Source organism: Notothenia coriiceps, unplaced genomic scaffold, assembly GCF_000735185.1.
Source record: "Notothenia coriiceps isolate Sejong01 unplaced genomic scaffold, NC01 NC01_scaffold00037244, whole genome shotgun sequence".
In the NCBI taxonomy this organism is placed as follows: Eukaryota; Metazoa; Chordata; class Actinopteri; order Perciformes; family Nototheniidae; genus Notothenia; species Notothenia coriiceps.
The window spans coordinates 4,935,095-4,948,709 of record NW_011369945.1 but is presented as its reverse complement, the minus strand read 5'-3'; positions in this window follow the sequence as shown (position 1 = coordinate 4,948,709).

Here is a 13,615-nt window from a genome sequence, read left to right as displayed (position 1 = left end):
GCCACAGTTTTGCCTCTGCGAGACTCCACTTGCACCCCCAATTACTATTGCATTAAGGAAGACATAACACAAGTCTTTCTTTTGATATGCTCTTTAATAAAATAGGCTACCAGCCTACCACAAAAAGCTAACAGTCTGTGAAACGTAAAGACACTAATTAATGAAACCAGTTCAAGACGCATTATTCTTATTCTTATCATTCTTTATGAGCGCAGTAACGGTAAGGTATCTAATTACTTATTTATTTAGTTTTCCATAACTTAGTAACAGAGATGGTCAACTAAAGTGGTAGAGACATGGCAGAATTCCTACAATGAAGCGGGACATTGAACTGTTCACCCATGAGAGGGCAATCAAGAAAAGAGAGCGAGCGGCCCCGTTGAGGAAGTTTACAGACGAAAGACTCAGCCATGTTTATGCAGCACTGCACGTGCAGATGTGGACGGGCAAATCGCGCAGATTACGTAGGCCTACATGTATACAAACCTGGCGGCGGAAACCCCTCATGTCTGTCAGTGAGTGTGATTATTTTATAAAGGTAACAAAGTAACGCGTGACGGGGCAATGTTAGTAACTGTAGTGTGATTACTGAATTATAAAAGTAACGCGTTACACTACTCCGTTACCGACAAAAGTAATATTATTACAGTAACGCGTTACACCCAACTCTGCCCATATTGATGCACCTAATTCCTAAACTTCTAACAGATACAACATAAACCGATCCTTCAGCCTCATATGAGCTCTCAGACACGTTCAAAATCAAACTGTCATCGCTGTGTGAGCTTGCTGCTCTGTGTGCGCCATCGTTTACATGCAGATGCTGGGATCCTGAACGGTGCAGCTGGAGCACTGTGCCCGCAATGACGTCACACATAATTTGGCTGGACTTGAAGAATCCCCGAGAAGATCCAGAAAATGGTCAACATTGAAGGGCAGATTAATGGTTATCAAAGTTCAAATATCCAAAATCAGTTCAGTAACGGTTTTCAAGAGGACAATATTTACTCAAATGTATGGGTTTGGATGATGGGGGAAACTCGTGTCCCAGGCTCTTTAAGTGTATTCTGTGTATCTTCTGTTTGGCACAGGAACCTTTGCATAAGCACAAAGACAACAACGTGCTGGGTTTCCTTTATGCTTAATGCTACATTATTTCCCACATGCATTCTTGTTTCCACTGCACTCAGGATAGCCTAAGGGAGACGCCTGCAGTTATTTATTATGGCTTAATAACTGCACGCCTGCCAAGTCAGAGAAGCGGTCAATAAGAAGAAGTGGCAGTGAAAGCGCTTCATATTAAATGTGTCAGTGTTTGTTGAATACAGAGTGTTCCTCACCCTGCTGTGAAGGGAAGAAAAATTGCATTTGAATCAGGTTCACCGTCAGCCCTTCCTTGATCTATATTAGTGCCGGGGTGTTGTGATTAGTCAAAGACTGCTTTTGTTTGCATCAGAGCTGCCATTGTGAGAGTGAAGAACTGTAAGGCTGATAGAAGTTCAGTCAACACAAGTTCAGTCTTGACTCTGGAGAGGTAAACATAAAGTTTCATTATAATAAATATTACATGATAAAAGCATATATTCTGCTCTCATTTTTAATAGCCTACATATTTGCTGAAGTGGTAGAAAAACATGTTGAGTCCTTCACAGCCCGAGCTCTCAAGCTGCTCCGAGAGAGCTATGTTTAACACTGCTGGGAATAAATCACGTTATATCCAATTACAGGATTAAACAGAGTATTTGTATACCAGTTGGGATAATTGAGAGGTTATGGCGCACACAATAAGAATGCCGCTCATTGGTCAAGTACAAAAGCACATACTGTACAAAGACAAATCATTTCTATCAGCATGTATACAAACAAAAAGACTAACAGATTTTTTATAATATACAGGGTACAGTAATATACTATGTAAAACACCTTAGGTTTATGGAAAAAATAATTCTAACCACCTATAATTATAGTCTTTTTTTCAGTGAATGGAAGTGTCTCAGGTGTCATTACACAAGGGTTCACCTTCAGTCAAATTAAAACAGGTGGTCAAACAGTGTATATATAATGGGGAGATCATAACCATTCCCTTGATCAAGAATGTAAATGACCTCCCGGATCTCCAGTAATCAGACAAGACCAATTTTGCACTTTGAAAACGTAATATACTTCCTCCTAATCCAGTATTCCCATTTACACAAAATGACACAGTCCTATCTTTTTTTTTAAAGAACCCTGTTCCTTTCAATTTCACTCCGTTTCTTTCTATTTGTGACTAAAAATCTAATACCAGCAATCTATAATAAAATGCATTGTCAACAACATTGATAACTACAACATATTGGTAAAAAAAGTAATAACTAATCTTACATTTACTTACAAACATGACATGGGTTTATCTAAAGATATATCTACAAAACAAAATCTTATATTCTAGTAAACAGTGAATATGGGTACCTTGAGGATTTTACATTTAAACATGTAGAAGTAATGTGGTCATTATATTAGAGTAATCATTTTTTGAATTTCCGTTTAAATTAATTAAATGTCTCTTGAGTCACTGAATGAGGAAATACAATGGAGATTAGTCCTTTGGAGCACTGATAAAAGTATTGCACTATTTATATATTTGAAGTAGTATAACCTTGTAGATCAACCGCACTAGCCCTCTGCTACTCAGCTGCCGAGTATGCCTGCCCAGTATGGGAACGAGCTGCCCATGCCAAGAAGCTGGATCCCGCCCTCAATGCTAGCTGCCGCATTATCACAGGCTGCCTGAAATCAACACCTACAGACCGTCTGTACATCCTGGCAGGCATAGCCCCAGCAGAGATACGACGAAATGCAGCAAGCAAGAAAGAGCGCCAACAACAGTCTACTGACCAAAGACATCCTCTCTTTGGCCATGTGCCAGCCAAAAGCCGCCTTAAATCCAGGAAAAGTTTCCTGAAGAGCGTCCCACCCCTCGGAACACCGAGCACAAGCAGTGAAAGAGTCACTCGGTGGGAAGAAAGACTTGACAACCTCCCATCATCAACAACAATGGAGCTAAAGGCGAGCGAGGCACTGCCCCCTGGAGCAGACACCAACTACGCAGTGTGGAAATGCCTAAACAGAATAAGATCTGGTGTTGGACGTGCAAAAGCCACTCTCGCCAAATGGGGATACCTAAATGACGGGGACGTTGTGTGTGACTGCGGCATTGAACCACAAACCATGCAACACCTCCTGATATGCCCCCTGCTGGAGCAACCCTGCACAAAATCGGACTTGGCAGAGTTTAATGAGATGGGACAGCAATGTGTTCAGCTGTGGCTGAACCACATCTAACCAAGCCCTGTAACTGACTGCCTTGTGGACACGATAAGAAGAAGAACCTTGTAGTCTATGGCATCACAACAGTAACAGGGAAATACAATGTGTTCTTCAGTGGGATTGACAGTAACAGCAATTGTACGTCAAAACATTCATTTACAGAACTTTGATAATTTTCTGTATTTTTTGACAGCGGATGGGTTTGAAATATTCCAGGACAAATGCAACATGAAGCAGCAGCCACACTGTCTGAGGTGTTAGATGAAGAGCTGCAGGCTGCACACCTCCAACATCTCAGCAGGGAAACCAAATACTTTCACTTTCTCTGTCCGCAGACTCATCCGATCACGCTTGTTCACAGAATGATGGAAACAATCCAAAATATTTCATTCTTTATTAAAACCTCAATAGTTATTTGTGCTGCCTTCAGTATTCTGGGATCTGTAGTATTAAACTGCATTTGTTTTGAACACTAGCAAATGATATGTCACCAAATCGGGACTGAAATCCTAAAAAAGTCAACCTTAATAATATTTATTCAGTTTAACATGAGTTACATAAGTCTGCATCCATCAGTCGAACTGAACTCTGAGCCAATACACATGCTTCCCCTCAAATTCAGTGGAGTTTTCCTCCTTTAGATCCATCTTCAAGCTTCATCTCTAAAGTTTTGATAGAACTAAATGCATGCAGTTATAGATTAATGATGTCTAACCTCCACCACTGCACATGTTTGTGATCATTTTTTCCCCCAAAGATGAAAGTGTAGACCTATCCTATGATTTATTTTGAGCAGAATAAATAAGGCTATGTGTCTGCAACCATTAAAAAAAAAAGTTTCCCGGTAATGTTATCCTTCAAAGCTCATAAATGTTTATTTTTCTTTTATTCAACCACAAGTAAAATACAACATCCACAGAAACCTCATTATGTTTATATTTCTGAGTGATTATAAGTCATGTGATGACATGGGGGTCTGATTGAGAACCCAAACAAGTACACCTTTGAGGTCTATTTCACCAAACTAACGTTTCAAATGTTAACATTAACGTCCATGACATTAACAAAATATCTTCCTATATAGCTTCCAATGATTCTGTATGTTATCCTGTATTCACTCGACAAGCTTTGTTTTGGTCTGTACCAGCTCATGGGTGAAATACTGTATCTGCTTCTTTAGCTGCTAAATACTGCAAAAAGTTCCACAGCCAGTTATATATTCTGGTTGAGTATCAATAGGGAAGGTTATGTTATTTTTGGGGAAATGTCGCACACAATGCTAATGATAGCAGCAGGACTGAGGGAAACAGAATAACATAAGACCAAAACTGAAACATGCTTAATATTTCCAAGGGGAAGCTGCAGAATCTGGTGCTAATTGTCTGTGTGTCTGCCACTTCAAGTCACACTTTGTCATTTGATTTATTATGCAAATATATTTGAGGAGCCTTAAGTCTAGGGTGTTCAGCTTAAATACATGGCTTCTGAGTCTATTTACTCAAATCCTAAAGGATTAGACATCTAAGTTGTTGAACATCATCAAATAGGGAATGAACCGCACGTTGCTGTGACTCAGATTTATTTAACTTTATCTCTGGATCGTAATCGAGTAAAAACACATTTGAAGCTACAAATGCAGCAATACAAAAGATGTACAATGTTGGGAGAAACAATGAAATCAAGGAGAAGTGCCGAGATGCATTACCATGAAATATGTTAAAGCATTTTAATTGACTTACATGTAGAAAGTGGAGGTTGCACTCCCCTAAGGGTAACGTGGGTGGATTATACTGAATTGCTGCTATCGGTGCCATAAGGAGCATGTGTTATTTTAAATATAGAGACAATAATTCTGAACAAATGGGTTAACATAAATGAATATGATGGGATGTTATGGAGTTGAATGTCGCCGTCCTGAAAAACTGATTTAATTACAGGTAAGCCTTCCCAATCCATGTTTGACAGGGAACAGTTCAGACCATGTAGCTAAGTGGCTTGTTATCCTTGAATATGTAATGAAGTTAACCTCATGGAGCTCAAAGAATTTGATGAGCAAGCCCTCCACTTTGTCTTAAGGGATGCTGAAATGCAGAGTGTGGTCCTTAGAAAACACTCATGTACATGTCTACAACCATTTGGCATGCTTCAGTGTTAGGTGGACAATGGATAATCCGCTCCAAATATCCCAAATCGCACCGATAAGCATGTGTGCGTTTTGTAAGTGGTGTTGATAGATAATAAAATGCATCAAATGTTAAAATATATATTACAGGATCCTCTGAAAGGCAGGAGGCAGGCTGATGTTGGTTTTGAATACATATTGGTTTAAAGCCAACGTTAGAAAGCTGCCGCCTCTGATTTCATCATTAGTACGCCTTAAGCTATTTCTCCTCTCATACTACGTCCATAATCTTTTAATCAACCAATTTACCCAGTGATTTTTAATACACAGCACTACAGCAATGTGCATTTCCTTGTACCCACATTTCAAGTTCCGGAGGCTCAAATGTACTTCAAACAGTGGCTGGATACACCCTCGTAGTTATCACATTTTCTATTTCTATGCACTTCATGGTCTGTTTGATGTTATTCATGAGCTGTAACTGAAAGTAATACAACTGCATGAGGCCTGAAAACGCTTTTGAATACAAAGTGTGGGCTTCTGTGCTGCAGGATCATATACATACCTGCTTTTAATAATAGATTGGAAATAAATGCCACGTATCAGGTATTACTGCGCCCCTCTGTTTGTGTCTTCTGAAGAGGTGCGGTCCTCAGCTATCTGTGGAAATGCCATTAAGAGTTTGTTTTAAATTAAGGTTTTCATAATGGGGATTCTCTCATTATTATGCAAAGAGAGTAACGACAGATTTAAAATGATGTCGGGGTTTTGTCAAAATAAAAAGCAAATAATTTTCTCCAGTCTGCCTTCCTCTCAGCCTATAAGGAATATCCATAAACGGTTTGCTGAAAAAAATGTACACTTATCAGCAATGTTCCAATAAACTGTGAAGACAACTATTTTTGGAGGACAATCACCTTTATGTATGGGGCAAAGAAAATGTGATTATTTGTTGAGGCAGAATCTCTGCTTCGCGCGTTCCTCTATGAGTTTGTTTTAAAAGAAGGAAAAGTCAAAGCACCAGGATAAGGGTTAAACAATAATCTGCTTTAATGGCAAAAACATACAATACATCACCCAATCACCTAATCACGAAGCACTCTGCAGAGTACTCCGGGCTCAGGTTCTACCACCGTGTGAGACACGTCTCAGGAACGGCCAGTCAAAAACAAGAGCGCCGATCTTCAAAATGATCACAACATTTATACACAGGTGGGGAGGAGTTTTATCGCTTGCTCTTCCCTAGCTATTTGTTATTGGCGAGTTCACTTCTGAGCGAGCTAGCCAGTGAGTTGGCAGTGTTCCATTGGTCGGTTTCACTTCTGGGCGGGACCCCAGGTAGTGAGTCTGCAGTTGTTGATTCCATCTGTTGCTTCAAAGTGTATGTGCTTGTGTGTGTGTGTGTGTGTGTGTGTGTGTGTGTGTGTGTGTGTGTGTGTGTGTGTGTGTGTGTGTGTGTGTGTGTGTGTGTGTGTGTGTGTGTGTGTGTGTGTGTGTGTGTGTGTGCGTGTGTTTCTGTCCCTCTGCCCTCAGGCAGATCCCCAAATCAATGATTCGGAGTCATGACAGAGGACTCTTTGACAGGACACATACTCATTCCCCCTAAACATCTTCAACACACACAAACATCCTATCATGTATCTTTAACAGAAGTTAATTGTTCTTGTCGCTTAATGGCTTCTGTGAACTTCCTTTCACCTTGAAGTCAACTTACTAGGAATGAATACATTGTATTGATAAGCTCAAAAGGACCTTTATCTCATTTACTGCTGGGTGACCCAAGTCTCAAGGCCTCTTTTGGGGTCTGTATGAGATAAATCATTAATTCTACAAGACTTGAACTGCCTTATATCTGAAAATGTATCTGGGAATTCCCCTGTTAATTGCAAGGACTATTGATAATTAACAGAGAGACCCTAGGGGCCTCTTCTTGGTATCTGCTAGGCAGAAGTCACTCAATGCAGAAATCACAAGTTTAACACACATTCTATATAAGGTGACATTAAAATGAATATACCAGATTGAACTTTCCTGCCATAACACGTTACTTTAATCCTTCAAATAATTCAAATAATACTTCATTATTACAATTTGCAAGTCTGCCTGCAGGAAACCACATTCTGTTCATCGACAATTTAATGACCCATTGCCCTGCTCAGCGTGTTGATGAGATAACATTACTGTTTACCGCTGTGTGCTCTGATATTCTTTGTGATTTGTTTCCCCACTTCATATTTCTGCTAACTCATACCCTCATTTGTCAAATAACTGCAGAAATCACGAGACTGGCTCTTGATATTGATTTGTGCAGCTGAGTTTGAGGGTTGATGTGAGAGTCTGTGCAGATATTATGTGCACATCATATGAATTACTGTGTTTTGTCTTGGTTTCACTTACAGCCCTAGAATATAGATTGCAGTCAAGGGTGGTTCTGTCAATTTTTTATACACTGCTTTGAACACAGAGCACTAACTAAAGGTTGTATAATACATTCCTCACCAGTCTGTGGGTGGACTAGATTAGCCAATACAGATACTGTATGTGAGGTGGCTTTGTCACTCCTCTTAAAAAAATCAACAACTTCTGAAGATGTTAAGGTTTCGGTCTCATTATCACTGCTACCGAAACCTTTCTCACCCCCCGCTGGGGTTCCTGTGGCTCAGCAGGCTAGGGTGCATATTACATGATGTGCTCATGACAGGGTGGATACAAATCAGACAAAAGATCTGTGATTTCTCCTTCTTGTTCTGCCATCCCCATTTGCACTACTCCTAACCTAGCCTTATACACCACCTATTGATTACATTGATTATTATTGAGAACTGGTGCCTGTTCAGCTGCTGATCTGAACATAGGCTGCTGTTCATTTGGTGGCAGTTAAGGACGAGTACATCAGTGCTTTTAATTTCTTGGTAACCATGCCAGCCGTTTGTCTACCTTTGTAGAGGATGAGCCAGTAGTTGTAACTCCTTGAATGGATCCAGTATCAGCCTGGAGCTTTACAGGATGGGCATAAAGTGCCCTCACTCTTTCATGTCCTAATGCACTAAGCCCCTCCTAACCAGTTTATGCTCCCTGATTGTTGTTCAATACAGATGCCAGTTAGGCGCTGCGGGAATGTCTCCCTTTGTGTTCTCCTATTGCATTTTTCCAAATCAGCTTTGTGCCAGTGTTGCCTGCATCAAAGTGCAACATGCCTTAACGCTCTGTGCATGTCAACATGACATACAAAGCTGATTATCTCTGGCTAGAGAGTCATTTGGACTTGTCACTGTGGACATTACAGCAGCCTTATTGTCCTTTATGACATTGTTGGCCGAGCTTGGAGCAGACTTGTGGGCTTTATGCTAGCTCGTGCTATAATGAAAGTTGAATCCCCACTACAAATGTCTTTAATTATGATTGTGTTTCCTACTGTTTGATAGGATGAGCCTCCAATAACATTGAAGCAGCGCAAAGTCAGCGGGGACATTCACCAGTGTCTATGCTCCCATTTCAAATCATAGACGGTCCTCACATCAAAGGTACTCAAAGACTGTCTCTCTGGTCAAAGCAAACAACAAACAAACATTTGAAGCAGCCAATCAATGACGCTCATGCTCCAATGAGAGGAGATTACGTCTGAAGTTTGGGAAATGAATTGGAACAGGCTGCCACAGTGGGACATGAAAGCAGGGATTACACTGCACACCTTTGCTACCGCAAAGTTTTGATAGTGATACCAAGTTTGGGTTTGTGCTTTTGACGTATTTATATTTTAAAACACATCTCTTTGTTCTCAAAAATACCTTCAGGAATGTGGTTTTCAAAAGGCACATTTAGATCGAGCTCTCCCCACAGTGTGTACAGACAAGATTGCAGAAAATGCCGGTGACAGCAATTTCAGGCACTTTTAAAAATGAGTCCTTCGGAAGCCGGAAAACCACTGATATTTTGAGAACTTCATCAAGTCCCTTAAGATGCTACAGCATGATGGTTACTTTAAGATTAAAGGTGGGATAGGTAATTTTGGAGAAACCAGATAGGATTTATTGTCAAAGCACTATTCATTGCTATCGGCATGTTAAGAGCATTCCATGGAATATAACAAAAAGTGTATCTCAAGCCGGTTTCTCAAACTACCCTACCCCACCTTTAAGGACACTCGAAGATGTACTAAAGCTTTTAATACTCCTTAATTTATAATACTTGTCATCTCTAATGGTTGGGGATATCATAGCGACTAAGTACATTTGGCTTTTAAACTTTTAAACAACCTATCTAATAACATAACCTTAATTTTCGATGATGGCCACACACAATAATTAATGAGAAAACATGAGCAGTAAATATTAAAACATGTCATCCTTTAATCTGTTCAACATCAGTGTTCAGGTTCATCAAAGTTTCAACATCATCACACAGTCTTTATCAGCTCAGTTTTAGTCCTTTGTATTTCCTCTGCTTTGGATTCCCATTTAGTTTGCTGACTGCTGATTATTTACTGATGAAGGGCTAAACACAGTGTCACGTAACTTCATTTCTCTTGATGCAAAGTAATATGATAAGATTAGGGAGTTGAATTATATATCATAATTTCTTTATTGTCCGACTCCTATTATCATCAATGTATGTGTGTGTCTTTAATCAGACATGACCCATATTGACTTCCAATCCTGCCTCCTGGAAATGTAAACTACTTCTAAAATGTATCCGCAATTGCATGTTGGTGGCAAACACAAACACATTGCATTGTGGTTATGTTTAGTCAACTAAAGCACTTTGATCAAGGTAGAGGAAAGATTGTGGATGTGTAATTCACTGCGTATTTTCCCGGATTAAACCAGACAACGATCTTTGCTTGATCCGAACCAAGTGCTACCAGAGCCTCTGATAAGAAAGTTTAACATTTCTGTAGACCCATCAAACAGATATTGTGTTTTGAAGATTTGATTTTCAAACAAAATCAAATATTGATCATTGAAAAGGTTATCTTCAGTCTCAACATTGTTTCAATTTGCCAATTGTGTTCATTACCAAACATACATCTAATGTGTTAATAGAAAATCATACTTCAGTCAGAATTATGACTCCTTTCAAACTGCTTTGATTTGCTTAGTTGTGTATAGTTGTGCTTATGATACACAGCCTGTTTCCATTAGTTTATGGTTCTTGTTTGAAGTTGTTTTCATTTCAAAAGTACCAACAGATGAAATGGATCATGCTCTGTGGATCAAACTTGTACACCATGGCACAAATGTATATGGTTCCACTATATCAAATATTCAAATTGCTTGGTCGAAAGCACCGCACAGTCTATTCTTAAATTCATGCTACAGAATCATAAAAGCATTTCAGTATAAGCTGCTCTGTTTACATTGTAATTGATCCAGTATAGCATTATGCTGCCAGGCAATTAAAATCCCATGTGTTTATAGAAGATCTTGAATAAAAGCACCAACAATTCCACTATTCATGAGCTGCCTTGAAAAGATGCTAAAGTATATAGCCTGTACGTGATAACATGTTTTGATGTCCAGACAGTAGGAGGCAGAGGTGGGGGGGCTTTGTATCCAAACCCTCCACACAGCCTTTTTTAATGAGGCCTCATTGGACTGACAGTAAGGACGAGGTCAGTCTGCCGTTGTGTGAGGTGCGAGGAAGGATCACAGATTTCATGCAAAACTAGGCCAAGGTCAGCAGAAAAACCTCAGCGTGTGCTGCAGATGCTGAGCACAACACTTAAAAATCTGATGAAAGGCAGACCTGTATGCGATGATCCTGGCAGGAATTCACGATTGCATTGGGCGTCGTCTCAGATGAAAATCAGCCAAAATAGAAGCTTCCAGAAGGCATTATCTGTTGTCTTTGCGTGAGTAATATATCATCCATTGTATTTCCCTTTGGTTAATATCTGTGAGAATATCAAAGTAAAACTTATGTTAATTTATTTATATATACTTAAGCAACATCAGCTATGTTTGCCCATCAGAGAACAGTTTGAAATACCCAGTAAACACACAACATAAACTCTAATTATTGATTGTTTAGCATGTTGTTTAACATTCTCAATTGTTGTTGTACAGTATAATCAAGTTCATAGATGATTTCACTTGGCAACACTCCCAAATGTACTGATTAAATTGGCAGCTCTTTTCCAGCATTTATAGAATACTAATGTAATGGTGCATTGTTAACCATGGTTGTCCATCTCTATGGATGTGAATCCTCACTAATAACATGACGGGTTCATGAGGAGTTTATGTGAAAGTGATGTGTTTTACTTGGTTGAGTTGTATAGAAAAATGTAATTAATGTGTGTTGAATATAAGCACATGCTAAAATGCTAAGACTAATTATTTAACAGTCCCCTTTCTTTAATAATAGAATCAGGAATAATAAACCACAAACCAGTTTATTGCCAAGTGAGTTTACATAATCAAGTAGTTTGCTTTGGTTTGTATTGGTGTAACAAATGTGTGAAAATAGAAATAAAAATATTTAAAAACTATAAAATAAAGAGAACACGTTGATAATACATAAATACTAAGTGCAATGAACATATGATGAACATATTAATTCAAATGTCAAGTATATCAAAGTTCAAAGTTCAGAGCTGTGCATTAAAGGATGCAAGCTTGAGTTGTTGAACATCCTTTCTTGTGTTGTTATAAATTAATAGCTATCTTTTGCTGTGTCTATCATAAATGAAAATGTATTCCTGCTTCGAACAAACTACTAAGATTTGAGCAAATCGAAATCAAACATGACGGTCCATGCTCTCTGTGGTCCCCTCGGTTGGAAGCTAAGTTTGGTGTGAAGACCTTTGCTTTCCGTCTATGCTAAGAAGAAACCCTTGTCACTCACAGTCTTTTCAATTCTGCAGATCCACATGATGGCTCCTCACGAGAGCCCTCCACCAACAACCTCCAGGCTGTATGCATTCTCATCATTTAAAAAAAAGAGTATTTTTTTAGTAAAGACACTAGGAAACTCACCAAACCACATTCCCATGTAAGTAATTTCAAAAGCCAGATGGCAGGATCTCATGGTCTGGAGACTAGTGCTAAAGATGCTACTCTACACAAATTCCCATACAGCCCTTTCAAAATGCATCATGCAAGCACTGTTGTGGGTTCTCGGAGTAGAAAAGTTCACTGTCACTTGTCAGACTAAATTACATCAAGATTGCACTTCCACACACAAACACAGTCACAGAGTCCCTTCTTGCAAAAAAACAAAATAAGAAAAAGGGTCAGGCATCACCTCAAAGGTATCTGCCTGGCTTTCAGCCCTAAATAATTCTTATCATGTCATTTTCCCTAACAAAAGCACTTTTTTACCTAATCCCCAAACACTTTCTGCATGAGTGAAGTCAGATGTTTTCATCTGATGCCTTTTTTAAAGGAGCACATGACCTTTGTGTGGGGCATCTTCATTTGTTGGCTGTCTTTCAGTATTGGTCAGCTGAAAGGTCACCTCCTCTTTGACAGAATGGAAAAAGGCATCACATGTAGTTGACGAATGGTGGATGTTTCTCAGTCTACTTTCTTTTTTGCAATTTGTTGCCGAGAAAGTTAATATATATTCACAAGAAGTGGGATGCTTTTAAAATTCACAATCCTGTTTTGATTTTCTATGGTTTTTTTTGCTGGCTAAAAAGGTAATATCCATAAAACATAATGACACTGGTCTTTCTGAAAAGATGCCTTGCTGACAGCTGTCATTTACCCAGGGCCGTCCCTTCCTACAGGCCGATCATGCAGACTGCGTGGNGTGGATGAAACTACATTTATTAGTGCTTTCATGTCAATTCGGCGAACATATGATACATTAAATGATCGTGAGGATGATGATTTAAAAATCGTTCAAACAAACGATTTTTAAATCATCATCCTCACGATCATTTAATGTATCATATGTTCGCCGAATTGACATGAAAGCACTAATAAATGTAGTTTCATCCACTTGAGTTTACAAAAATAATCGATTTGTTTTTATATCACATTCTACGGGAGGAAATTCACCAGCTCTCACTACCGATTTGTAATCCTAATTTAATCATCATCTTCACCACGATCATTTATGTTTATGTTCGCCGAATTGACATGAAAGCACTGACAAATATGAATATACTGTAGTCAACTTCATTAAAACGTTATTAACGTGCCTAAACTCAGTAATTCACAATTTCTACGCATGACA